Source organism: Spodoptera frugiperda, chromosome 8, assembly GCF_023101765.2.
Source record: "Spodoptera frugiperda isolate SF20-4 chromosome 8, AGI-APGP_CSIRO_Sfru_2.0, whole genome shotgun sequence".
Classification (NCBI taxonomy): domain Eukaryota; kingdom Metazoa; phylum Arthropoda; class Insecta; order Lepidoptera; family Noctuidae; genus Spodoptera; species Spodoptera frugiperda.
Window position 1 is genome coordinate 5,952,535 of NC_064219.1, and position 27,853 is coordinate 5,980,387.

The 27,853-nt window shown below is 35.0% G+C and overlaps 1 long non-coding RNA gene across 2 annotated transcripts in view; it reads right to left on the reverse strand.

The window, feature by feature from the left end:
• Positions 1-26,421, reverse strand: part of LOC126910932 (uncharacterized) — a 48,868-nt gene extending 22,447 nt beyond the window's left edge. Inside the window, exons 1-2 of one of the 2 annotated variants that reach the window (XR_007705526.1) lie at positions 26,021-26,421; positions 8,678-8,748 (exon numbers count right to left, since the gene is read on the reverse strand). This is a non-coding gene — a long non-coding RNA (uncharacterized LOC126910932). Of the gene's footprint in view, positions 1-8,677; positions 8,749-18,045; positions 20,549-26,020 lie in introns of those variants that run through there. The other variant, XR_007705527.1, reaches the window with a different exon arrangement.
• Positions 26,422-27,853: the final 1,432 nt, after the last annotated feature.

Below are 27,853 nucleotides of genomic sequence, written 5' to 3' on the forward strand. Positions count from 1 at the left end.
TCCTTGCTATGTCTAACTATACCAAGATTTTGGTGCTTTCTGAATTGTAATAGTGTACTAGGTACGAGTACTACAATAACATACTTTTTAAGGGGGGAAAATCAGACTCTTTTTGATTAAAAACCGCCCCGTTCCTATTCCTTCCCTTCGAGTCTGAGCCCCGGCAAACCCTCTAGGCAGTCCGCAACTCTGGGTAGTATAACATACCTAGATGTTCTTTCTTTTAATTCTGACAGTTTTTATTTTTAATTTTCTTTGTTGATCTTATGCTTACAAGTGCAGTTGCTGAGAGGTGTCTCAAGTTTAGTTAGGTCAGGCAAAGTAATATTGATATTTTCGAGTATCGAAATTCATAGAGAGCTTGAAATGGGCCTGATTTACAAATACGATGAGGATCTTCTATAGACTTACTTACTTACATGGTTACATACTTAATCTAACTGGCTAATAGTGGGGTATTTAATGTGTGCACTCTTGCCCACACTTTCCTTGGAAAAAAGGTGTGAGATTACGTAATATTAGCTGTCGTGGGCTTGGAAAACCAGAGGTGGTGGACCGTGAAATATATACCAATAAACTATATTTTATTGCCACTTCGAGTGCAGGAAAAGTAGTAAAGTATGAGCGCATGTTCAACATACGTGCCGACAGTACATTATTTAGTATTAGTTGTAATTATTACCTTTTTTATTTAAATTTGTTTGCTGTCGATTGTTCAGGGAAGAAATGATTTCTCTGTTAACAAATTTTGTCGGCAATAATAATATAGTGTAATGTTTATTGATTTTATATAAAGTCTAACTGCCTTACTCTGAGACATTTAATGGTTACTTGAACTATTCCTTAATAACGATTTTGTTCCGAAAACCATTGCTAAGGCTTTAAGCAATCATTAAATGACTCTGAGTAGGGCCGTTAATTATAAAAATATATTATAAGAGACTTAATTCTGTAAGGTTTGGTTGTGAAACTATTAAATATTATGCCCACTATTCACCATTTATGTTATAACTCCCATGTAATAGAGGATGAGACTATGTATTGTTTATATTCTATGACTATCTTAATTAGATATTTCAATGTTTCTTGACTTAGAGATTTAAAATTACTTATGTGAAATAATAACATGACTTAATTGTAGATATTTATATTCAGCAGAATATGAATCTATCTATAGGGCTTAGTACCCTCTATTTACTATTAAAGAGGTTGAAGCAATAAGGTTTAAGTTTATTCCACCTTTTTTGATAGTATTATGAAATATCTCGTATGTTACTAATGAGATGATAACAAAAACATTTTGGATATTTTTGAATGAATGAAAACTAAACTAATGTTGAAAATGATATTTATTTAAGATAGACAGACAAGTATACAATTATGTAAATACTGAATGAACATGTTACAATATGTAGAAATACAGTTCAAAAAAGCAGTGGTAACACAAAAGTAGACACATATAGTAAATAGCTGATTTACAAATAGACATAGTACCTTTAAAAAAAATAGTGGCAAATTACTCCTCTTGAAAATATCGTACGGGTGTCAAAAAATTTTTTGGATTTCGTTAAATACTATTAATAACTTTTTCATATGCTAATAGTATTATTAATATTTATTTGAAGCCTTGAAAAGTCGTGACACATATTATACAAAGAAAAAAATATTGTGAAATAACCAGAAATATGTAGTAAGTAAAGTATATTGAATAATACAAACAAAAGACATGTGCGAATAAGAAAAAAAAAATAATAGAAAGAAAAGAACATATTTTTTTATAACTTGAACACATTGTGTATTTAAAAGAATTAAGTAATCTATTATATAAAAATAAGTCGGGTTTTCCTTCCTGACGCTATAACTCCAGAACGCACGAACCGATTTCTACGGTTTTGCATTCGTTGGAAAGGTCTCGGGCTCCGTAAGGTTTATAGCAAAGAAAATTAAAAAAACATCAAAAGAAAAGCAGGAAAACAGGAAAATCATTGGTGGCGAAACGGAGTTCGCCGGGTTAGCTAGTTAGAATATAAAAGTAAGTAACAATTGAAAATATACTTTTTAAAACATTTTTATGTAGGTATTCACCACTTTAAATTACATTTATAACAAAATGATATACAATTTTGACTTCTACCAGCTCAACAATACGAATCACCTTTAACTATAACATTAGGTACATACATAATTACAAATTACTTTCTTTATACGCAGTTGTATAAACAAGAAAATATTAAACAGATATCTCAAAATTTCACGACAAGTGAAGTCATTAATAAAAGTCCTCGTTTTCTTAAAAGCCAGTGACCTGTACATGCGCATGAGTCGCTTAAACTCGTTATGCAGCGAGAAAGGAGAATATTGCCATGTGAATGACGTGAAAATAATGATCTTGTACCTGCCGTAGTCAGCTGACAAATGAGAGTTGATATTTTCTGGTAAGAAATTAAATAAGTAAGATATGATTCATGTAAATAATATATTATTAAGTATCTATATACGTTTTGTTAAAAGTATTAATTGATCTGAACTTTTATTAAAAACAAATATTTTATAAAATAACTGCCATCTGTCTTGCTTATTTGAAATCATTGGTCATTTTTGTACAAAATTTACATCAATATAAAGTTCATTGTCGATTAAAAACAAAAAAAAACCAATAACAATAATAAGTTTAGAACAAATACGTTACAAGTACCAACATACATGTCCAATTAATTTTTTTGTTCATATACACAACAACAAAACATCAACATACAATTAAAACAATTACTAGTTAACAATCACAAAGTAAGAACTAATACACACTGGACAGGTATAATAAGACAAAAAAACAAATGTACGTCGGAATCAGCAAACATTTGACCACACAACTTTCCCTCACGCTATAAGAGAGGCACGCACGCTGCGTGACGTCACATCGTCACAGCGACTCATACGCACATCTGTTGAATATCATTTCCCATAATCGCAGTTAAATACACGTCAACTCAATATACTAGTATTATAAAAAGCTGAAGAGTTTGTTAGTTTGTTTGTTTGAATGCGCTATGTTCTGGTACTAATAGTTCGAATTTGATTTTTTTTTGTATTAGATAGTCCATTTATCGAGAAAGGCTAATCTAAAACATCATGCTATGGTCAATATAGGAGCACAGTGTTTGGTGAAACCGCGCGGGAGTAGCTAGTTTAATTTAAATCTTAATGTGTGACCTCAGTATACGTCCATACATAGCTCAGTATTTATAACATGTGGCTGATGTGGCCACTTTGACAGATTTAAAAATAACCACCGTGATATTTAGGTTACGTACTATTTCATGGATTAATTTTATTTCATTTATTTATTCGTTAACAAGTTATGTAACTTTATATTTTTCATTAAAACTTTAAGAAAATCATTGAATAATTTTAGTGTGTACCTTTTGTAGTTTTCGACCATATAAGTCTTTTATATGTATAGTTCAGGTTTTCTCCTCTTGTAGTCATAGTAAAATGTAAGGAGTAATGATATCATTAAAGTAACTTTTTCTTTGAACAAAATTAGATACAATCCTTTAGAATATAGTAATAAAAATATCACAAAATTAAAGGAGAAAATTACAACATGTATTTATAAAGTAAACAAATATTTCACATGGGTTAGTTATATATGACATATTATGAATTTTTATGAGATTTTCCGCAGCCATCATTATAATTACCTGCACCTCTCAAAAGTATCAGTGTTTGACATTTGGACGGTGCTGATAATTATAGCAAAGAATGCGTTAAGCCACTCAGTACTTTCAGTGTGCATTAAAATGTATTTACATTTAACTGTATGTACATTTCAGTGAACATAAAGTACCAAATTTTATGTTTCTTCATTGTTTTCAATAATATGTTTCTTCCAGGTTCTCTGGTCTTCTCAGTAAGCAGCCGATGACCGAAGAGTGGGAGAACTAGGGAACAACTGAGATACCACCAGCTGTGTTCACTCTGCATTAATTCCCGAGAGAGCACAGCGTGGCACCCGGTCGTTCGATAGCCCGTAGATCTTCTTTCTTCATCAATTTGTTCCCAAAAACATTCTTCGAATATTCAAAATTGTTTCTTCTCTTGAAGTTTCATGTTAGATGGCGCTCCAAAACGTTTTATTCTAAAAATATGTATAAGCGCCATCTATGTTCACGCGGAAGAAATAAAGCTGTGGCACGCCAACTGGTTTGTTGGTGTCTGTGCCGATCCAAAAACGGAACTCGCACATCTTCCGCCCGTTGAACATAGATGGCATTACTAGCGACAGGGTGAAATAACATGAAAATATCGAATATTGTAATTCAGACGATGTCGACATTTAAAAACAGAACATATATGAATTAGATACTTATATTTAATAGTTTTATGGGAGATAATAATTTATATCATAACAAGCATTATTTACATATTCAATATTACCTACAAAATCAATAATGATTTGGCAAAAGGAAAATATATACTTTTTCCTGAAACAATTAACAAAAAAAAATTGCTTGCTGAGAATTTTTACTTATCAATATTGGTGAATGCCTAATTAACCTGAACAAAATCCACCTCAATCTTAATGTAAACCTACATTTTTATAAAAGCTTAAACATGTAACATAATTTAATCGTTCAATTAATCGATGCATTTAATTAATCGATACATTTAATTAACAAAATACATAATTTACAGACACATTACCATGATGTAAGTCTTAATAATATCAGACGAGCAAAATTTTCATCAAAATCGTGGAGTTACACGGGAGGGGTACGAAAGGGTAACTTGAGTATGACTAATTTGCAAGGGGGTCGTTACGGAGGGTCCCGCGACCCTCGCCTTGACTGTGGCCGCCACGTGCCAACCCTGACCTTGAGACACACACACACAACTGCACTTGTTGCACACATTCAAACTTCACCCTCTCTTTTATAAAGGACGCCGTTTAGACGTATCCTGTACGAAAACTGTGAACTTGTGTGAATGTTACACGCTTGCGTAGATGGCTCTGTAGTCGCTTTTGCTCTCTTTGTCTAGTATAAAATTGTGTACTGTGATAATTGTAACAGTTTTAACAAAATTTTAATATAGATGTGCATGTATTATTATTTTGATATTTAGTTTAGTGTAAAAAATTAATGACTGAGTTTCGGTTTTCTTTTTTCAACGAATTAAATGTAATAATATCTGGTTTAAGACTAGTTCAAATTAATTTTATTAATTAAGAATGCAAATTAAACAGTGCAACGTTTTGTAATCTTATTATCTGCAAGCAACTGGTCAAAAACATAGCTTAAGAGTCATGATACTACACTTTGACCATTTACATAGGTACACTTTTTGCGTTCGATTGTTTTTTTAGTGTCATATCAAGTTTGTCATCCGGTTAGTTCGATATATCTACATGTATATGTTTACTTAGTTATTCTGTTACAACACTCCATGAATCATAGTCATATTCAAATTAGACAGGGTTTATATCTTTACACCTACCTTGTCACATATCAATTAGGTTAATAGGTTTCTAAGCTTATTTAATTCAGATATTATATGTCTTTAAAGGGAAGTGAATATCGATTATGATTATTTTCTGATTACATATCGACTTTTTGTACATATCGACGTTTATAATACTGGCATTTAATGATCGAAGTGTAAAAACCATAATTAGAGGATGTAGGTATGATTCAGTATTTTATTTTAAAAAAATCAATCAAGCATTTGAATTTAGAACACGAGTAAGTGAAATAGAAATATGACTAGGGATGGTGTCCCTTTCTTTTAACCATTTTTATAAAGTTCGTACTTTACGTGGTAGCATTTTACATTGAATTTATTTCGCGCATGCGTGCTATGTATTTTATCACCTCACGTAAGTAGAATATTGCATACACTAGTACATAAACACTCATATCTATTATCTACACGTGTGAGTGTAAATATTATTTATCATTATCGCTAACGATAAAGCGATATTTAACCCTTGAATGGTTTATACATAATAAATGCTTTTCAGAATGGCATCGCCTATAAAACAAATATAAAAAGTAATGGGATACTGTTTTTTGTGTAAAACTTGAAACAAATACAAAGAGAGATGTCATAATGTGCCTATAAGTGGCCACTGCTGATCAAAGGCCCCTTCTCGCATGAAAAAATGTTAATTTTGGATGTTAGGGAAGTAAGAATCCCACATACCCTAGATTTTTAACAGTAAAGCAGGCGCCATTTGTAAATTTCCCCCCTTTGTCAACAAGGAAACATTTAATTAATTTTACAGTTACAAGTTACACGCAAGTTTGTTTATCAAAAACAATTTTTACCTGTTTGTATAGCCAAAATAATAGTCAACGTAACCACAATGTAAAAATTATCACCTACATAAATAGTACGCACATACACGCTTGTGGTTGTATTTCATTTAAATGTACATTAATATAATAGAAGTAAATGTGTTTTATTTTATAGCTTTCCATTTATAAATTTAAAAAATAATTGCAAGACATAATGTCTATGTGTACGTATGTATGTAGTAAATAGTTATAATATTATGTACCTAATAGATAAATGAGTATGTATAAAATATTATTCACGATGCATATTAAATGCCACTATATTTATTTTAAAGGTTTTTTGAGGGGTCAAATTAACAAATGACTTCTCCCGCTTTGGGCGAGGTGAAAGACTCTTACTGACTAAAAACCTTGTTCCTACTCCTGCTTTTCGAGCCGGAGCCATGGTAAACCCGCTAGGTAGTCCGCAGCTCCGGATCATTTTAAAGGTACACATAATGGATTGACTCTGATTGACTAATATAACACCAATGTGTTATTCCAATGAATATAACTTAAACCGCAGAAAAGAAATAGATACCTAATGATTTAAAAACATTGCTATTTTGTCACATTATTTACCTACTATTCTATGTCAAATGGTACCTTTAATTTACATAAACCACATAGAGTACGGTTGCGCCACAATATTCAATTCTTAGTCATCTTCAGCTATTTGGTCTACAAAGTGCTCTTTATCTTTATATACATGTATGTAAAAGACCCTCTTTCATATCTAATTATATACTATTTATCATAGATGAGCACATATTAACTTATTAATTAATTTTAATTAGTTTCCTCGTTAGTCGAGTGGATGAAAAATCGACTCCTGCATTCTGTAACGGACCAATTCGATATCGAGGCTCGAAAGAACTTTTTCACTATTTTGAAAGTAAAGAATTCAGTTCTGAGGGCTTTGTACGAATTTTCGTTTTCTGCGCTCTGATTTGCCTGCTCCATGAACCAATCAATCAGAGGGCTAAACGTATCGTTTCGGTCTCGTTTAATGTAAAACAAACTCGTACTACGATTAGATCATCTGTATTCTATAAACAATTAGTACGAACTATCGAAGCGAACTGAGACACGAAACTTCTCATTATTTTTGATTATTTGATCAAAATCTACTGATCAGCGAGGGTGACCGGTGTTATGAAATAGGGGTGTAGAAATAGGCGCACCCCTTTTACATGGGATTAATGATGCGACTTAACAATGTGTGGGTGTTACACGACTTAAATAATGCACCCCTGCTTACTATGCAATTGATTTTTTTAAATATTGCACGTAACATTTACACACTAGTTTTTTTTAAAACCTAACAAGGTTCCTTGATATATGTCAGTTGTCATGTTCGAAGGGTAATTTATCATTAGGTTGTATGACATTTAATTTATTTCCTATTTGGACTTGATCTAGACTTTTTTAGTGTCCTGTCAAAGTTTTTTGGAGTAAGGTGCCTGCGTTCATTGGCTATTCATTTGTCACGTAAAGTTGGAACTTATTGATTTATACTTAATTTACATAGCCTAATAATATCATTCCTCTAATTGTTCGAAGGAACAGAAATACATAATAAATGTAACACCTATTTTTAAAATAAGCGCGTATTGCCATGTATTTACATTCTAAAATATTGAAGTATGATAGAGCTATGCTTCGGTACTGAATGACCCATTTGACCGGAGTGATACCACGCAGAAAACCGACGTGAAACAACGCTTTCGGTGTTTCGTCGTGTGAGTGAGGTTCAGAGGCCCAAATCCCTAACAATCTTACCAATCCCCTAACCCTCAAAAACCCTTGCACGCACTAGTAACGCCTTTGGTGTTTCGGGTGTACATGAACACGGGCGTTTGTTTGTTTACCGGCTTATACCATAAAAATCAGGGTCTTGTAGGCCCTAGAAATCCTATATATTTAGTATATATACATTTATACAACCTATGCATACATATACAATATCCGATTGAGTCATACTTCACAACCGCATCTAATCTTCATCAGCGTAGGTGTATGTAATTAACAGGTTTCAATAAATAACTCATGTTAGTACATAAGTAAATACTCGACGCACATTGCACATATTATGTAAATACGTACGTATTTTAATGTATTGACGAGTTGTGATTGTTTTTGCGCGCTCATGTTTTATATGTAGAAATAATAGGTATATTGGTTATTTTTGTAAAATACTTATTATATACATTTATATAGGTTTATTATATTTTGATAAGGTTCGACCTGTATATATTTTGTGTTCTTTTTTATAATTGTGTGTTTTTTAAATAGATACGTAAAATACTACATATATTACAAAAAACATAGAAGAATCTCACCTGGATTTCTTCAGGAAGGTTTTTCTTCAGAAGACATTTCAGCCATCATCATCTATATGTCGAGCCATGACCTGAAACGAAAAGATATACAATTAACGACGTTATATATTAACCCTACGTTATAAATTTGTGAAACCAGTTGCGGATATTTTTTTTAAGAAAGAGAGATATTTTACTAAAGTTAAAATACATTTTTGTAGTAGTTTAGACTGATACCTAGACGGTTTGATGAAGTCAACTCGTAATAACCCGTTACTGAGTAATATTTTGAAGATTGTAAATTGAAATGACCTAATGTGTCAGTGTGCCAATGTTCCAGTATCTGTTCCCAAATAGCTTTTCTAGCGCATTTTAAAATACTAAGGACTTGTTTCACATTGTCTGGATAGCCGCTATGTATCAGATAACTTTAGATTAAGCACGTAATTTGTATGCACTATCTCTCACATAAGTTTATATGGAGGTGGTGAAACAGGCGCTAAACAATAAATTACCATCCCGCTGAAATATGTTTATAACAGAGTCTAAAACATTGCCCAAGATCAGTTTTACTGTTAAATTATTTAAATTACTATGCCTTTGCTAACACAAATCACCTTGTAGGAAGTCTGCGTTTGTCTTTTTAACTGTCAGCGTTAGACTGGCGTACAATTACATACGACCCCGGCACTACTACAGCACTTACATAAAACAAGCTAATGAGGTGTAATAACATACGTTTTTGTTGCTATATAACAAATAACATTGTACACATCAAGCTACGAAAAACCAGTCTATCTTGGTCTCGCTTTGTATCATCTTTAGCAGATTAAACGGTCAGTTTATATTGGATTTGGTGTAGCCATGTCTATGTATAGAGTACAAGTATTGGGTTTAAACACACCATGACCAGTCGCCATGGTCGCTCGTGTGCCATGTTGAGAATCCTTGAGGTGATCTGTAGCGTGGCAAACAAGGAGTGAGTCACCGTGCGTGACGTCGACACCACGTTACCCATTATTTATTATCCACGAAATACTGTGGTGACGTGCAACCAGATAATGTTTTATGATTTATATACACGTGTCCCGCCGCATCCATGTGATAAGCAAATCGTACTCTGCTAGCGGATTTAAGATCAGCTATGTCGCTACGGCAATGTATGAATGTAAAACCTTCCAGCCTCCACAAATAATGTATTTATTTAAATTCATGAATGTCTATTGATGTTCTCGCTCAAGTAAAAAATACGTTGATAATACAATAAGGCTTCTGAACACATTTCTTAGAATTGTAAAGAAGGATACAAGCGAAGGTCGTACTAACAGCAGTTACAAAGTTAAACAAACTTGTTGTCCATTATGACGTTCTGTGTTCCAAGAATTTCGTGAGTAATCAGCTTGTAATTCGGGATGAAGGAAAAATCAACGTCGAAATCCGAAGAAACCAATCAAGAGTGCTATTATCACAAATGGAGAGTTCAGGGCTAAAACCGGGGCCAATATTGAGGTTCCACGTGGAAAGCGGGTTCCTCGTGTACCGGGGAACCTAATTAATTAATTAATCCGAAAACCTTTGAATTGTAATTGAAAATTAATTTCGTGTTAACATTGTGTAGGAGATAATCTGAACTGAGGTCCGGAAGCTAAAGGGTATTTATTATTTCCAACTGTAAGCAAATTCTGTTGCTAAATATAGATCTCGTGATCGGCACGGGCTCTAGGTTTTGCGTCATCAGCCCACGCTGAGGGGAGGCTTGCGGTAGGTGCGGGAGGGGAGGGAGGGTAAGCTCGCCTTCCAACAAAGTAGAGCGCATGCGCGAACAGCGCCTACGCTAAATAATGTCAAAGGGCAATCCCGGGAAGCCTGGATACCTAGGGCGTAACACGCGCTGATTAATTACATAAACTCCGGTAAGTGTTTATTTTTATATAGGGCGGGTTTCAGAGATTTTTATATGTGCCAATCAAACATCATTTTGTGTCCTTAGACACAGATATTGATCAACTTCCTAAAGTTTATTAAATATTTATATCTACACAATTTCATCTATGTTCTTTTCTGAACCGTCCTATACATACCTACCCCAATACTAACCATTCCAAAATTCAATTCCCTTAATGTTCTAGTTTCATAAGTTGCTTTATTTTCGCTTATTGAATAGATGTGGTCGATATCAATGTAGTTATAATAATGTACATAAACAAACGACAGATAAACACGTGTAGCGTCCAATTTGAATAATGTAGCTTGGAATATGTACACAGAAAAATAAATATTGTTTTGTAAGATAAATTGGATGTTTTATGTAGCAAACATAGGGATATATAGACGGAATTATCTTGTAGAAGATTACGAATAGGAGGATGAATAAATTTGATAATGAAATGGTAGAAAATAGAACAATACACAATAAACAGTCCAAATTTAAAAACGCAGATCACAATAAAAAAGAAAACGATAGCAAACCAACCAATAATTCTAAATTAAATGACAAAAACGAAGAACTAAAATCACCAACTGGTTGTATGAATACAAGAAATAAAACATAAGGCGAAAATGAAAATATCGATTCTAATAATAACAAAATTGAATTGAACATCAATTTATGCAAAAGGTCCTTGGTATCATGTATAATCATAGGTCCTTGTATAATGGAAGACAATGTATAAAAGACCGAGTCAGCGTGTATAATTGTCTAGAGCGAGTCAATTGTGGTAATTAATAATATGAGACACATACCGACCCTGAATGACACCCGATACTCTTGGAGCTGCGGTCTTAATCTTAAGGACGACAATGAACTTCCACACAATATGTTGTTTATCGGCTTATTGAAACAAATTGCTATTATATAGATTAATTGATTTTCTTGGAGTAAGAGCTGAACCCTTTTTGGAGTTGGGAGTTGGTATTGGATTATTTGCCAAAGCAAGAAATATGCTCAACCGATAACTACGAAGCAATATTAATTTAGACTAACATAAGAATAAAGGAATCCATGTAAGTTACTCGTACATGAAATAATGACTGCCTACAGAAACACAATGCTACAAATTCAAGGCCTATATAACGAGACGTTGAACAAAAACAAATTATGTCTGCCTTAAAATTGAATTTTTACACAGCTTCAACAATGTCGTTCGTCTCCATACGTCATTATGCTCATCAAGGTTTGAATAAAGTCACTGAGACCTTTTAGCATTGAAGGGCAAACACAATTGTGGAATGACAGTGTGTTTAATAAGATCAAAAGAAGGATTGGTCATCCAAACGAGTTTATTAGCTTCGTCATAAGTTGGGGCAGTTTCATCCTGCAGTTCTGCATCACTTTGTTCGCGGTTACGTGTTTCCCCATTTACTTCAATGTTACTAGCATGCTGGAATACATCAGATATTTACATACCTACATATCTATTTTCATCAACATTTTAGTGCATAACTCCAAGAATATAAATATCACCGTGTGCACGGATATTTATAAGCATCAAATGCTACGTGCTCCAAGAAAGTACGGCTATAGATATATTATCGCTTCCCAGCTATTTAAACATTTCAATAAGTACCTACTTGGAAGTGTTCGAAATAGTTTGTCTTATAATTATGTATGTTAACTTATTTTCCATTATTATGGCTTTACCTTGGAACACCTACAATAGAGCATGTGTTCAACGCAAATAGCGCGTGATCGTGTAGCTGATGTCAATCTTAATTGTACAATCCCTCTTAATCAGATGAAACTGCTCCCCAGAACGCAGTGCTATGCAATGAATTTTAATATTCCCTTTTGCATTTATACATTGCAGCATGCGCCTCTGACGGTGCATCAAAAATAACCAGAGTGAGCATTCCATATAGAGGCAAAATCTCAGTAATAAAGATAAATGGGAATGATAAAACGAATTAGCATTCTCATCCAATGGTACCGCGGCATACGGTGCCTAGGGGAACATCTGACAAATGCACACAAAGGTCACATTCCCGTCGGTTGCCATTACGACTCCATAAAACGTTCTGTTTTAAATTGCAAGCAAACGTGCAGACGAGTAAAACAGAAATAAATAAGCAAGTCTGCGCTGGCAGCGCTGTTGCTAGGCGCGCTCAAGGTCTGCGCGGCCCTGGCCGTGCCCCCCGCATACCCTCTGCCCTTCCCCCCGCGCATGTGCACCGCTCAAGCTGCATTCGCCAGCCGCACACACGCGAATCTTTGCACACACTTCAAGCACCACTACACGCTCGCTGTGTACCGACGTGCTGCACGTGTAAGCTTAGAAAGGGTTCACGTTAGTGAGCGTGTCGTATACACACGATCTCTGATTAATGATGGTGGATATTCTTAGTTTTGTATACAACACACATATACCTTGTATCCATGTGTTAAAGTACATAGTGTGCGCTCCTAACTAAATGTGGAAACTGCCTGCTTACGTGACATCCGCGGAATGTATCTTCCGTCAAAACTCAAACTGTTTTTTTGTGAACTCGGCATAACTATTTGCTGAAAATATTTCTAGGTCGATATTCTAAAATTCTACATTTTTTAAGAAGAAGTATGTATGTTTTTTATATAAACTGAGAATTAATGACGACTTAAGTAAACGTCACACAGAGAGACGATCTAAATAATCACTGGTATGACACGGTGGTGACCAATCCTAAAAAAATAAAGAGCAAATTGCAGTGCAACGTTTAGTCAGCTCAGCAATGCATCAAAGTCCGAGAATATTTTTTGTCGAGTTATTTCTATACTACTACAAATCACCGACATGCTATATTTATGACTTACACGAAATTCTTTCGTGTATCCAATTTATTTTCGAACGACCGTTGTATGAAAAGTTTACAATTCTCGTACGGAAGCGCGGAAGTTGTATGAGTTCCAAGAGTTTCGTCATTGTGGAGATGCAACTGGCTAACATTGTAATACCTATTTGGCATATTATGGACAACTGCCAGGAATTAAGTGACGATGTCAGTTTTTTACGTAATATTAGTTTACTATGATAATGACTATTATTACAAGTCGACCCTGGCACAAAAGTGTTTATTTTCATTTATCTGGATTTTCCGGATGATAATTTTTTTTTACGAATTTCATAAAATAGATCTAAAAGTTGAAAAGATTTAATCCTATAGTTTTGTAATAAATCTATGAATATGAAAAGCCGTTTCAGGACTCTATTCTGGGCAGTCAAAATATAAGATTAGACGGGAAGAAGAAATACATATAAAGTTATATTTTTTAAACAGCGAAAGTAAACATGTTATTGTTTCTAATTCCTCAGTCGTCTAGTTTAGCACTGACGTGAATTATGTACCAGGTACGACTGTCTCGCAAGATGGGCACGTGTCGTCCACTCGCTATACACACGCTTTGGCAAACTTCAATGTTTATTTATTGGTGATATATCACATCTAGAACACGTGAAATGCACTCTATCTGGTTTTCTTTTAGCGTGTAATTACAATGTATACCTTCATGGATTTATGTCCTTACAACTATTCATGTATAATGCTTTTATCTAGTCCACGAACAGAATGCTATTATTTTAATTTGATGTCGTGTTAACATATGTGTTGTGACGCGTGTCTGGCATTTGAACAAAATTAATGGATATGAAAAAAGACGCGTACCTACCTATAGCCATAAATATAGCCTAAAGACATTGAATCTAGGATTTGCACTGCAAGACAATACGAACGAGATAAGAAATGTATAACAATGTTATCGAACACTTTGATAAACTTGTGAATGTCGTTATCTAAACATATCGCGAATTTATTGTACGTAGATATAATGTACCTGCCGCAGACTGACTGAGACTACCTCATACCTACTTTTGTTGTTGTAAATAAACAAATGGTCGGCCATCTTGGCGGCCATGTTGTTGATGAGACGTCAACGTGACGCGCACGTTCGTCAGCTGATAGCGATACGTGGTGCTCCACGTTAAAGTTTAGCTAGTGCAAATAAATATACCCACGATCACTTCATTCGAGTGTTGTTCAGTAAAGTGTCCGCAGGAAAAACTCGTCGCAACACACACAATGAGGGCTCAAGTACCTATGTACATAATCAATATAAAAAACTTCATCATTCAGTCGATTTGCATTATGATCGATGGCTGCACCGATCCGGTTTTAGTTCCACAATACTGAACAATAAAATAGGATTTGTATTGAATAGCACGTTTGTTTTGGATTTCAAATACCACAGCGAACCTGAATGTTTCCTTGAATAATAGCAGGGAGTTGGTTAGTCATTCCCTGTTGCTTTCGTTACTTTTGTTTCAGAATGAATCGAGTCTGGATTGTTTTTTTAAAACCTTGACTGGTAATAGAATCAGTTGTAAGTGATAATGACGAATGAGGAGACAGCGGTGGTATTATTATTTGGTAGATTATTGTTATTCAGGCTTCGCGAGCGCGGGTTCAAGGCAAAGCCGCATGTGGGAGGCCCCCGAGTTTCGTAGTATTATTTAAACTCTATCAGTTTAATCTTGGAATCGAAAAATCAAACTCCATTGTTACATGTTTGCTTAGTACGGATGAGTTCATTAGGATGTTGTGAATTGTATTTGCTAATGTTATTCGTTGTAACTATTGTGGTTTTGTATGCGGTAATGGGTAATTAATAACATAGTTATTTTTCCCTTTCTTCTTTAGCTTTAGAAACATTCCATTAAATGTACTTCATGAATGTTATAATATGATTTACAATACCCTTTTTATATGGTAAAATAGATGTCCATAATCCATTATTGAAATAAGGTTTCATTTTGGCGACGTTAGTCTTCCTCCGAAATATAACCAACTGAACAAATATATTTATAGTAACAGTCCAGGTAGGTACATACTTGCATAGGTACCTATATACCTGCCTTAATTACCGCAGGGAATACCAATGACTCCAAGCTTTTGTCTAACAAAATGATCATTGATATTTTCAAGTCAGCGTTCGATGACGTCATTGTGTTTTTGCCAGCTAATGTGCCAGTAGCTTTTAATATTTAGTTTTTTATCAACGTCAACGACCACACGAGGATTGCTAACAATTATTTCTAACACAAGAACACTAGTAGCAGACCTCCGCTTGCCATTAATGAAGGAGGAACGTTCAGAACGTATAATTAGGTGTTGGTAATGATTTAAAGATGGTAGATGAAGAAAATTAGAACGAGGTACAAGATCATCCTACGGTCAATATAAGTCTTTTCCGAATATAGGTAAGTATTTCCAGAGTTTACTGTGGTCTCCATGCTTAGCAGACTTAGATGTAGGAATAGGTCATAAAACATTTAAAAGATACTCTGCTTTCCGTCTGCCAGTCTGATCGTAGTTTTAGGACATACCAGAGTGTGGCTATGCTCAAGTCTTACGTGCATCCTAAGTCATAATCTTCCTTGCATCACACAGATGGATAAAACGATAAAAAAGTTTTGCAATATAATTATGTTTCATTAATATTTGAAATGAAGTCCTGTGCAAATACAAATAAAACAAGACCTGAAGAATAAATTAACAAGAGATACTTAATTTAAACATTGAAGACTAACTGCCGTACTCAGAGACATTAAATGATTACTTAAACTATTCCTTAATAAGAATTTAGTTCCGATAACAATTGCTTAGGACTGAGTTAAGTAACCATTAAAGGACTGTGAGGTGCGGCGGTAAAACGTAAAGTTTAAAATAATGCCGCCTTTATGTACATTTTCATTGAGGAAAACTTTGTCAATAAATTAAAACAATTGCACATTAATTTTAAATGGCTTTATGAATGGAGTTTTATAACAAATTCTTACGTATGTGATGTGATGACTAAACAGCGCCATGTTTGTAACTTTTTCGGCGTCATAATACATTTTGATCAATGCCGATAGGAGTTTGAAAGCCTAATTGATTGATTCAAGATTAATTGGAAGTATCATCTTAACTTTATAAAATGTCCTATAATCCGATATAGGACGGTATAACCCGTATTGTTACTTTGAAAAGTGCTCTAACCGAAAATCTATCCGAAGAATGGTACATATTATTATGTACATTCCATGCGAAAAATTTAGATCGCATTTATCTGTAAATTTTCCGCAGTCCTCATAAATATAAATCTATTATTATAAAGTTTATATTCTCATAATAAAAATCATTTGTGTTACAGAAGAACAAGGAGAATGCTAGCAATGCGAAGGTGTAATTATCTTTTACTTAATTATGCATAAAGATGCAGAATTAAGTAAAAGATTATACACTAATTATCTTTTACTTAATTATGCATAAAGATGCAGAATTAAGTAAAAGATAATTCAAGATGACTCTATAACCGTCAACGGATAAATTAATAGCTAAAATTGAATTTCCAGATTATTTTGACCTAACCAATAAATGTTTAGACTGGAACCAATAAACCAATCCTAATTTAACGAAGCATTTACGACAGCGGCATCCATTTTTCAAACTTCGAACAAAAGAATATTCCATAAAAAGTATCGTTTGTCATTTGTTTCTTTTCCATATCAAACGTTGTTAACATATTTTATGGATTTTGTTTATGATAAAAACATGTAAAAAAACATGCATTCGTTTTTAAATAATGATCTAGAAGTAAAGTTTTTACCATGTGCGGGCCTAACAAACCACAGCGTCGGCTGGGATCACCCGATTGCCTTGAACTCATGTTCGACATTTTTTGCGAACTAACGCTACAACAGGATACATGGCGCGTCGCTCAGCTCGGCCCTTTACTGGTTTAGTTGATGCCCTTGATGAATCTTAGAGATCTTTTGGGGCAGTTTTACGGCCTGGAATTCCGACGAACCCGTCTGTACAACTTTCTTTTGCTTCTTATTTGAAGGTGCTGCTTACATAACTCCTGTCGCGAATTTTGATTCGGATTTCTGAATCGTTGGCTTTGTTCACCAACGTCACTCATATTGCAACGGTGCTGAAGGTAACGTCAACTATGTTTGATAGGCGTGCTGCTTGCGGAAATTTGCTTTTACATCAGATACTAGCAATAATAACTAACGAGATAAGGTGGAGACAAATTGAGTCATGTAGAGGACACACGACTATGTAGGTATAGGTGATATTGACTGGCTAATGTCTAGAGTCAATATGTTTCGTTAGGAACACGGCGATGGGTCTAAAACAGATCGAATCGAATTATTTATTCATAATCATTTGTCTCTTTCTCTCTCGTTTCTTATCGTTGTATGAAAATCTATTTGCGATTATTTTATAGAGATTGGGAAAACAAACGCAATATTCTTCTAAAATTATGCGAAGCTATTTCCTGGCAGATGGCTCCCCCTCTCCACCTGCTATCGGATCCAGACATGTTTTTGTTGTTGTAACATTGTTAGTTAGCTAAATTATGGGAAACTTACTGGAATGTGTTTTGCTGAGAAGATGTTGCATAATGTACACGGCGTGGCGTCAGCAGCGCAGTTTGTGGGATAGCACACGAGCCGGCCACCGCAAGAATTCAGTCACGTCGCGGAACTGTATCATCGTACATACAATCTACCTATATAACACCGCTCATATGCACTCAGACCGAAACGGTTTGCCTAAAATGCCGACAGATATAAGCTGATCGCGACAGAATGGCGCGTCCACGCTTGTGCGGCGCGAGACTCGCGGAAGGCCTCAACGTGACAATTTTTACGGAACTGTAATTATTGGTCAGGTGACCCGCTGGGACGCGACTGTGAGGAAATGGCGATGCGGTGTGTAGCGCGGTCGTCGGTGAGGCACTGACGGCTCGCCGGCTGCCTGCCGCCGGCCGCTCCTGCATTGCGGCGCGCAGCCGCACTCGCGCGCGCATGACCTTGGCATTGAACTTGGCAATGGGCCGGCGCGGCGAGGGGGCCGCGGGCCGCGGGGAGGGCCACTTCGCCGAGGGATGGTGATGCACCGGCAGCTGCACCGCCCCTCTCCCGCCGTCCTTCCGTCATTGCCACTGGCCGAGCCCGAGCTCACGGAATACAAAGTACTGATTCCAGCACTCAAATGTTTATATAATGCCAAGATATTCCTTATGCCAGCTTCTATATACACGACACTGCTAGTGACGAGCCGTTTCCGTTTATCTTATTTACTTTTATGACACACAACCGTTCGAAATGTATCTAATAGGTGGAACACACTGCTATGTAATTACTGTAACAGTAAAATGGCTGAAGTATTTATCTACATGCATCATACTGTGTTCCACAAGTAAATGGTTATTGTTAAAGATTAAATTAATTTCATGAATAATTTAGTGCTTCTGTGTAATGACTAACCCATTGAAATAGGTAGGCTACATAGTTGTTACGGAATTTTAATTAAAAGCGAGAATAACCTGGAATTCCTTAAATCCAAAATAGTGCTTTGATGAACAATACGTAATTATAATTTTGGCTGTATCCGAGCCGATCATGGTGTTTGCTCGTGCGCCGCTAGCTCGAGGCACATCTGATGTAATATCGGTGGAGCATAAAAACTGGTCGCACTTGAGACTTTAGTTACCAACCGGCGATTTATTAAGCTCGCAATCATTTCTTCGATAATTATACGTTTATGATATCAAGCAGACTACATTCTATTAATAGTACCGTCGCAGTCACAAGTGGACGATTCAATTGTTATGACTTAAGCGGTGAAATTATCGTTTGATAGCGTAGTTATAAAACACAATCAGACGTGGGTGATGAGGCATCTTCCTACACGTTTGGGGTGCGAAGGCTGCAGGGTGCGGGGCGCGAGAGGGTAGCGGGGGATGTTGAGATCGATCTGAGTGCGCGCGCACAGCCGCCGCGAGCTGCGACGCTACCCACTTCTAAAGGCCATACAGATCCCGGGCTGCCTAGGTACTTAGGTCTCAATGCCAAGCACTAACTCGATATACACGTGTAGCTAGCTTTCCTATAGCTAATGTTTATGCGGTAGATATGTACTGGTGATTACATAGATTTCGTAGCACTTTTTATTTATGTCTTATGCAAATAGTGATAATGTTATTGCTGGCGCCATTTAAACTTTTCTTTTTTTAAATCGCATCCTAAATATCAAGTGTTTTGAAAGAATCTATGTATAATTTGAACAAAAATTCTCAGAATATGTAACACATACAATGTTATTATAAGATCCAGTAATAACTATGCGCAAGTTTATTACCTTGAGAAGTAATATTACAAAGTACCCAAGCCTCACGAACATTAATTTCACTTATAACTTCGATAACAGTGCACTGAACTTAACGCGACCAAGATTGATTGTATCTTGTTTTTAAAGTTTCAACTTCAAGCATTAAGTTAGCTAAAAGTTTATTTATGTTTAGTAACATTGAACGATTATATAATATCCTTTTATATTGTGTAAAAATATTGGTCCTAAAATACTGCCTTTGGGTACTCCATTTTTGTCAATGCTTGATTCATCAAACGGGGTAAATTGATAGTACTGGCTCATTGGGAAAACCTACTATCAGTTTACAAGGCGACCCCTTTTATTTTCCTTCAAGAGTGTTGAAGTAAAAAACCCAATTATCTATTGTATGATACAGGCATGCAATAGAAAACTGACTAAAAACAAGCTGATAATTTCAAAACAGAGAGAGATAAATCATTAATCGAAACAAAGAGAAATAAGTTTTATGTCCAATGTCAGAAAAGTGGAAACGGTGTGACAGGTTGTCAGAGCATACGACTCACCGGCGGAAAATGGATGACACTGTTGTGGTCAACTTGTCAACTCATCAGGCCGTCATTGTTGCACGGCCCACTTTATTCTTTTTCATTTCCAACGAGAATTGTTCATTTTCCCCGTTTCTATGTTAAATCAGTCTCAGATAAAGTTTTGCTAGGACCACTTTTTTCTTTTTTATGACTTACATTATTAAAATGCAGATTATCCTTAGAAGGAGACCAACCTACACCTAGTGATATGAGTCGCAGGATGAGCTAAAGCATTAGACAAAACTAAAATCTTGCATTTACTTCATTACTTTTTGAGTCCTAGTATTGTATAGAAAAAAAATATCTGCTTCATAATAACAAATATGTTTACCCAAACTATGTATTCATATTTCTTACAATTTACCTATTTCTTTGACATAAAAAGTCAGATTTCTGAGAAAAGTATGTATTCAAATTGGCTATGGTTCTATTTTTGTTCATTAATATTTTACTGAAAGCCTCAGCGACTATAAATAGCTGCTGGGAACCTCTCAGAATATAAAAGCAATGAACCGATCGTTACACCCCGAAAAGTATCTTAAAACAGTTGGTAGAAGAGTAGATATTTTCATTTTAGATTAATTAATATTGTTTAAAGATGGACGACTCTTTAATAGTATATTTAGGTAGATAGACATTATGCAAGTCCTTTTATCGTACTTATTATTGTAAATGCGAAAACAATAAAATACTACTGCACGGATTTGGATGAAACTTGGTATATCATCAACAGCATATAAGTAGTCATAGGTGACCTGAGGAGTCTTCTCGTACGGAGAATGTTTAAGCTTCAATCACCACGTTTACTCAATGTGGGTTGGCGATTTCAAACTCATAATTAGAAATTAAAAGGTCAGGTTCACCGTTTGCCAGTGGTGTCTAAATAATCTTAGAAAGATTATAGTCGGGAATAATACATAGGGTGATTTTTATTCCAGGAATTCGGAGTAATCCGCTGGCAGACGCTATTTTAAGTTATTTTAATAACCGATTCTATAGTCTATCTATAACATTTCACCCTTTGAACGCGAATAAATGTAACAATTGAATAAGCAGTAGCTAAGTTAGCTTTATTTATAAATTGTGTTATGTATATCATCCACTCTTGCAGAAAGCGTTTGACCTTTACTGTGCTCTTTTAAGGTCAAAGGTTGGAGAGTATACCGAGCACCTGTAAATAACTTATCAGGACTTTACAGAAGATCACATGGAATATTAATGACATTCATTTACATTGGTACATATATGTATCTTCTTTAACATTTGTTACGACCTTCTTTAAATCTTATGTTTGTTACTGTTTATGTGGATTTTTATTTAAATCTTCTGAACTTTGGCACAATAAATGCTCACAAAATATTACTACTGCATCATCTACATCTGGGTTTGTGTATGAATTATATAATTCCCTGTTATATGAATCTTTCTATCCAATTAAAGCTTCGAATACAAAATTACTATTTCTGTCTATCAATTATTATTAATGGACAATGCCAAACTATCCGTGCATAATTCCCTTTACGCGTGTATCCGACGTACAATATTTTCTACAGGCTTCACATAAATATTTCTCATACTGACAGTCAATGCATAATATATTTTTCTTACGCGTAGAACTAATTATGGGTCCAGTTAAGGCACGTGTCTTTTATAGACTCAGGTGCAATGAGATAACATTTGAATTATAAGAAATTGTTCATATCTTAACGCTGAGTCACCAAGTATGTAAACATGTAAAATTAACTTTATCAGTTAAAGTTGTTATAATTTTTTGCTGTTTTGAATACTTATGTTAATTTGACTTTTGACTTCGTATTGCTAACGTTGCATCATTTTAAAGTTACTATATTGCTTATGTATCGGTATCCTTTTTCCTTTTGTCTATATCTTCCTTATTTTTATTATCGTCTACCATTAATTTTGTTTGTGCTACAAAGGCTAGAGGTATACTATAGAACAGAGATTACGTCTAGGCTTCTACTGCGTATAAAGTTACGGCATTCGCCGGCGTCACAACCGTCCGGGTGGAGTTGCCCTTGTCCTTCACGGAGGCTCACGGAGCGCGAATCGATCGGCGCGCGCCCAGCTGACCCGCCCTGGCTGGTGTAAACACTGCTTTACCATCAATGGGCGACTATACTTTGTTTGGGACACGTTATGTACTCTAAGGACCCTCCATAACCCTCTGGGGTTAGGAAAAATAGAAAGGGCAAGCTTTGCGGTGTATTAATAATTTTTAGTCAACAATAGATGATAATTATAAGTTGTAAGAAATTGAACGTGAGCTGATAATTTATTAAGACATAAAAATAGGGGTTTTTAGTATAGTAGTGAGGTAACGATTTCTTCTATAATGGTTATAAATAGTTTAGATATTATTTTTAAGTGTTAAAAGTTTTCTCTGGAGTGTATTAAAATACTTAAATATACAATACATAGACATAAATAATATGCACACTGGTACCGATGGAGTATTTGAGACAGGATTTAGCTTTGTTTGTTCTGCTTTACTAAGAACCGCTTTATATCTTAAGATATGCGATGCTATAGTTGCAAATTATATAATAATAATCACCTATACTTAGTCATAGCTCTTTGCTATTTCATACCGATGCCCTCCTATATTTTGCATTTTAATTTTTTTCTATTCAGTATTGCAAAACATTGCGTGCATTTTTCAATTCAAAATAAAATTATTATGATTTAGGAATTGTTGTGTTTAAATGGATTGGTACTTGTATTATTGACAATTGTGTGAATTTTAGTCATTTTCCTATATTTGTGTTTAATACGAAAAATTGGATTAATCTTCTTAAGCAAGTTTGAAGTCTTTTGTCTTGATAAAAAGATAGCTGGTTGTTTTATAAAGGTTTTCTGAACTAACAATAAGGTGATTATTTTAATCGATTTTTATTTTTATATTAGTTTCCGTTATCGTTAGATATTTGTTATTTTTTTATTGTTCGCGAATAGAACATAACACAATAGGTTTAATATGGGATTTTCTATTTATAAATAATGCAGAGGTTTTAATCTATGCTTAGGTACCCTTCAGGAAAAAATACTAACCACCATACCCAGAGTCATTTAATGGTTACTTAACCTAGTCCTTACTAATTTTGTCCGAACAAAATCATTACTAAAGAATAGTTTAAAGTAATCATCAAATGTCTCTAAGTATCTACGCCATTAAAGAAGAACGCTAGTAAGTAGTTTTTTTTTTAAACTACATTGATGTTATTTTTTTATTCGTTCTGAAACATCTAAAGTAAATAGTAATATTTTTATTTTAATAAAACCAAAGCAAATGAAATTATTGTAACAGCAACCGGGCCATCTTTTTTATTCTATTCAGTAAGTTGAATCATTCAGCTGTTTTCTGTGATTTAACTTTCGAACTATATCTTAGCTATGTGTAACAAAAAAAAAAGAAATTTTCGAATGCGGCTATATTTAAAACACATTCTAAACTTAAAAAAGTCAACGCCAGATTTAAACAAAATGGCCGGCCAGGAGATCCCATTGTGACTATTGACTATTTAGCAAAGGTACGTCAATAAACAGTTCTGTTTTTTTTGTCATGTGGGCGGGCAAGGATCGGTCGATAGAGGGGTGAAAGATGGGCCGCCCACTGCCTCTAAACACCCCCAGCTTCCCCTGACCCAAATAGAGGGGGGATGAGTCACAGTCAAATAAACAAGGGGACTATACACATGTCAATATTAATAATTATGTTTCTTTTGCTACATTTTAGGGAGGATAATAAATAATATTTTTGATATTTGATATTTCTCTTGGACTAATATAATATTATTTTAGGTATTCTGATATTTTTATATAGTCTTTCTTTTCTTTCTTTATTTTGAGAGTGAAGATTATTTTGAAGTGTTTTTATGGATTTAAATATGGAATGATTAATAATTCTTAGATGCCAGTATTAACTAAATAATTACAAAAATAAGAAAAGAGTTAAAAGATAATAATTTCAAATTCAATGTTTAGAAAATTATTTTTAATTGAAAGTCTACATTTCCATCTATGTACAAAACAACCTATGTACTTTCATTTGAAAAATGTATATTATGTAGATACATTTGCTGTATTTAAGCAATAAATTGGGGAGATTTAAAATAAATATTTGATATTATGATAAATTGATAAATGATAAATGCCAAATTAAAAGTACCCTTAACCGACGAACATGTATGGAAAGACTGATGACTGTTGATGAAACGAAAGAGTATGTAAGCCTGCCTGCCTACCCCCATGGGAGAGAGAGACAGGTGAGGATACGCATGTATTGTTGCGAGTATGAAATCGCAATAATTTTCTAATCTATAGAAATTAGTCTTTCTCAAAACCGGCATATTTTTTTATATAACAACATAATCGTCATTATTGTACCTATAGCTCATCCACATATTATTATACCCATAGGTACTCGTTGATACCTTCTTACAAAAAAGTCAATCGTTAAAATAATGTCCGTGCCGGTAGGTTCAATAATAGAAATAATATTTAAAAGAAGATTCGTTATTTCGTTTCTTTGTTTAAATACCAAAAGAGTATTATTTTTATAAGATTGATATTAGCGTGTTATAGAATACTGAAGCATATACTTTTGTCAACAACAAGTCTTTGAATTCCTATCTACCCTCATCTAAAAATTATAATGTCCGGTTATCCAGAATTGCGTTAAATTCAACCGCCATGTTGCCTCTTTGTAAACGAAGTACCTTATGTTTATTTACTTAAGCAATTTCTTTCCAATCATCGACTAAAGCCTTTGGAGGACGCAAAAAAATAAACGCTTCGCCTACTCACATCGGTATTCGTGTGACGCAAACCGTAAGCGTAGACAAACAGGGGATTACTTCAAAAGCGACCTTAAATATTTATGGTTGAATTATGGCCAGTTACAGGCCACTAGGGGTTGATAACTTGTACAAACAAGCTCCAAGACCATAAATATCTTAAGCGCCATAAGCTATAGAACAACGTGGCCAAACACCGGCGACCGGCACTGCAGTCAACAATGTCACACTGACAAATTAGACTCCATTAATACCACAATACGTTTCCTATAAACACAACAAATACATGGAAATAAATATCATGAGAACAGGTATTTGTTACGAGTACTTTGACTCCAACACTATTAACGATACTTAACCAGCGGCGCAAAAACATGCACAAAAAGTGGGTATTCGCTTAATAATGTGGAAGCAAATACCGGCGTCTAACCATCCTTGAGGGATTAATATTCATTTTAAATATTATGCTCACAATGAATTTCAGTTCCCAAAACAACGTCAAAACTGTTTGTTCAGGCGATTAGCGTGCAGAACGAGTGACGTGAGACGCTGCGCAACGTGAGCTGACCAATTTCGCGCAATGAACAAATCATTTGTTCGCACTACCTACGACGATGTTACCTATCTGCCGTTTACTTCCTGTTATTATTTATGAGCCTCGAATAACAACGTCCATCAAATCGTAGCGTGCAAAACCACGCAACTCGACAACTATGATATGCATACGTACTTAGGTGGAAAGCGTGATTACAAACATTACACAACTGATCGATTTTTGCATCAAACGGAACGCGCCCGGGTTTCGGTGTAGGAAATGAGTGTCTTACCTTTGCCGGCGAGTCCTCAGCTGTGCAGAAGGTCAGGATTCATGGCACTCGCGACGATTATTGCGCATTTGTCCCTCAGAAGTTGTTTCCAGAAAGAGGGCGCGCGAGAAGAACCTACCAACGCGGCGGTGCGCGGCAGAATCGCTCGGCCTCGACCTTGGCCGTCAAACCCGCGCATGCGTCGCGCGTCGCCCCCCGCACCGCCGCGCGCCTGCGCTCCCCCCTGCCAATTATGTCATTATGATGTGCCGCCGAGTTGCTGCTGTTGTGTTGGCAAACATAGTCTCGCTCTGCTGGAGCTGGATCCAGATTTTTAATAAGGTCAAATGATGTAGGTAGCCACATTCTTGGAACCGAATATATGAAACTATGAAGGAAGAAGCCACCACGCCACGCCAACTACCGACTACAAACTAAACAGATGTTGACACTGGCATGCTGATTTATATACGTAGCCCATTAGCTTGTAGGAAGATGGCGATTTTCAGTTTTATCAACCGTTTGGAGGTATATAAACAAAAATTTCATCCAATTTGTTTAACTCCAAAATGTGGGCCGATACGCAATCAAAATATACGACGATGTTTTTTGTTTACATACTTATCAGATAATGACAATGTTTATGTATTTAATACTCCAATTACTATTTTATTTTGATGTTTATTTCCTTAAATTATTTTGCAACTCTCGATTTCTGAGAACAGCGGGTAGTTACTTACTATAAAATCTGAATTGGTAATCTTCTGGGGCTTTAAACGAAATGAAGATCCATCGTATGATCCATCAATTACTTTGAATACAAAGAAAAATAAGAAGAATGAAAAGAACTGTCTTCAGTAACCAAACACAAATTTTAGTTCTAAAGCTACAATTTCTAAACTAAAACCCATTTTACTATAACATAACTTAATTTAAGGGCAAAATGAAGGCGAAATGAGGGCAAAAATCATGTAATTCAATAAACTAATGAAGATTAGTCCCAAAGGTTTAACATTGAGGCCGTAGTAGGTAGATAAATAATTATTTGTTTATCCTCCTGATCAAGACGCTCCCAATTACGTATCGAAGGACACACATTATGTATTTGATTAGTTGCTATCCTCCAAGATATATTACTTACATACAAATTAACTGTATACATTATGTATTTACCTGCTTCATATGTATGTAGATAGCTACTGTATCTGCTTAGTTAATTTTGTTAGGGTAAATATGGAACCTTAGTATTAAGCCTCCAGTATCCATCTGCGTATCCGGAGCTGCGGACAATGTAGTGTGTTACCGAGGCTCCTACTCAAAGCATGTAGTGTGTCACCTAAGGCAGGAGAAGTCATTGGATGATATCTTTTATATATGTTCATCTACTTATTTATCAGCAGACTGTATATCACCAACCAATATAGCTAGAAATAGAAATATTTAACTAAAAGCAATACATTTTGTTTTTTTTTTTGTGTTATTGTTATAGAGAAAGTCTCATCCAAATACCGGATAAAAGACCTTATTGAAATCAGTTTTGTATTTGGATTTTGATATTTGTATCTGGAGGTAATTAGGGAATTGAAGTGGGAGAAATGTTACTTCTTTCCTTTGATCACGCAGGCAAAGCAGTTAGCAGAAACTAGTTGATAACAATTCTGTGTAGCAACAAGAAACACTACAATAACAAATGGACCGAGTAAATTCAAACGTCGGAAGGTAATGAAATCTATAAATAATGCAAACATCACAGTGATGTAATCCCCCATTGTTGGTCTACCTGCAGTTTTGTTTGTACCCACCTATACATGGACGGTGCAGCGTCTCGTAATGACTGCTAGCACACAAGAGAAT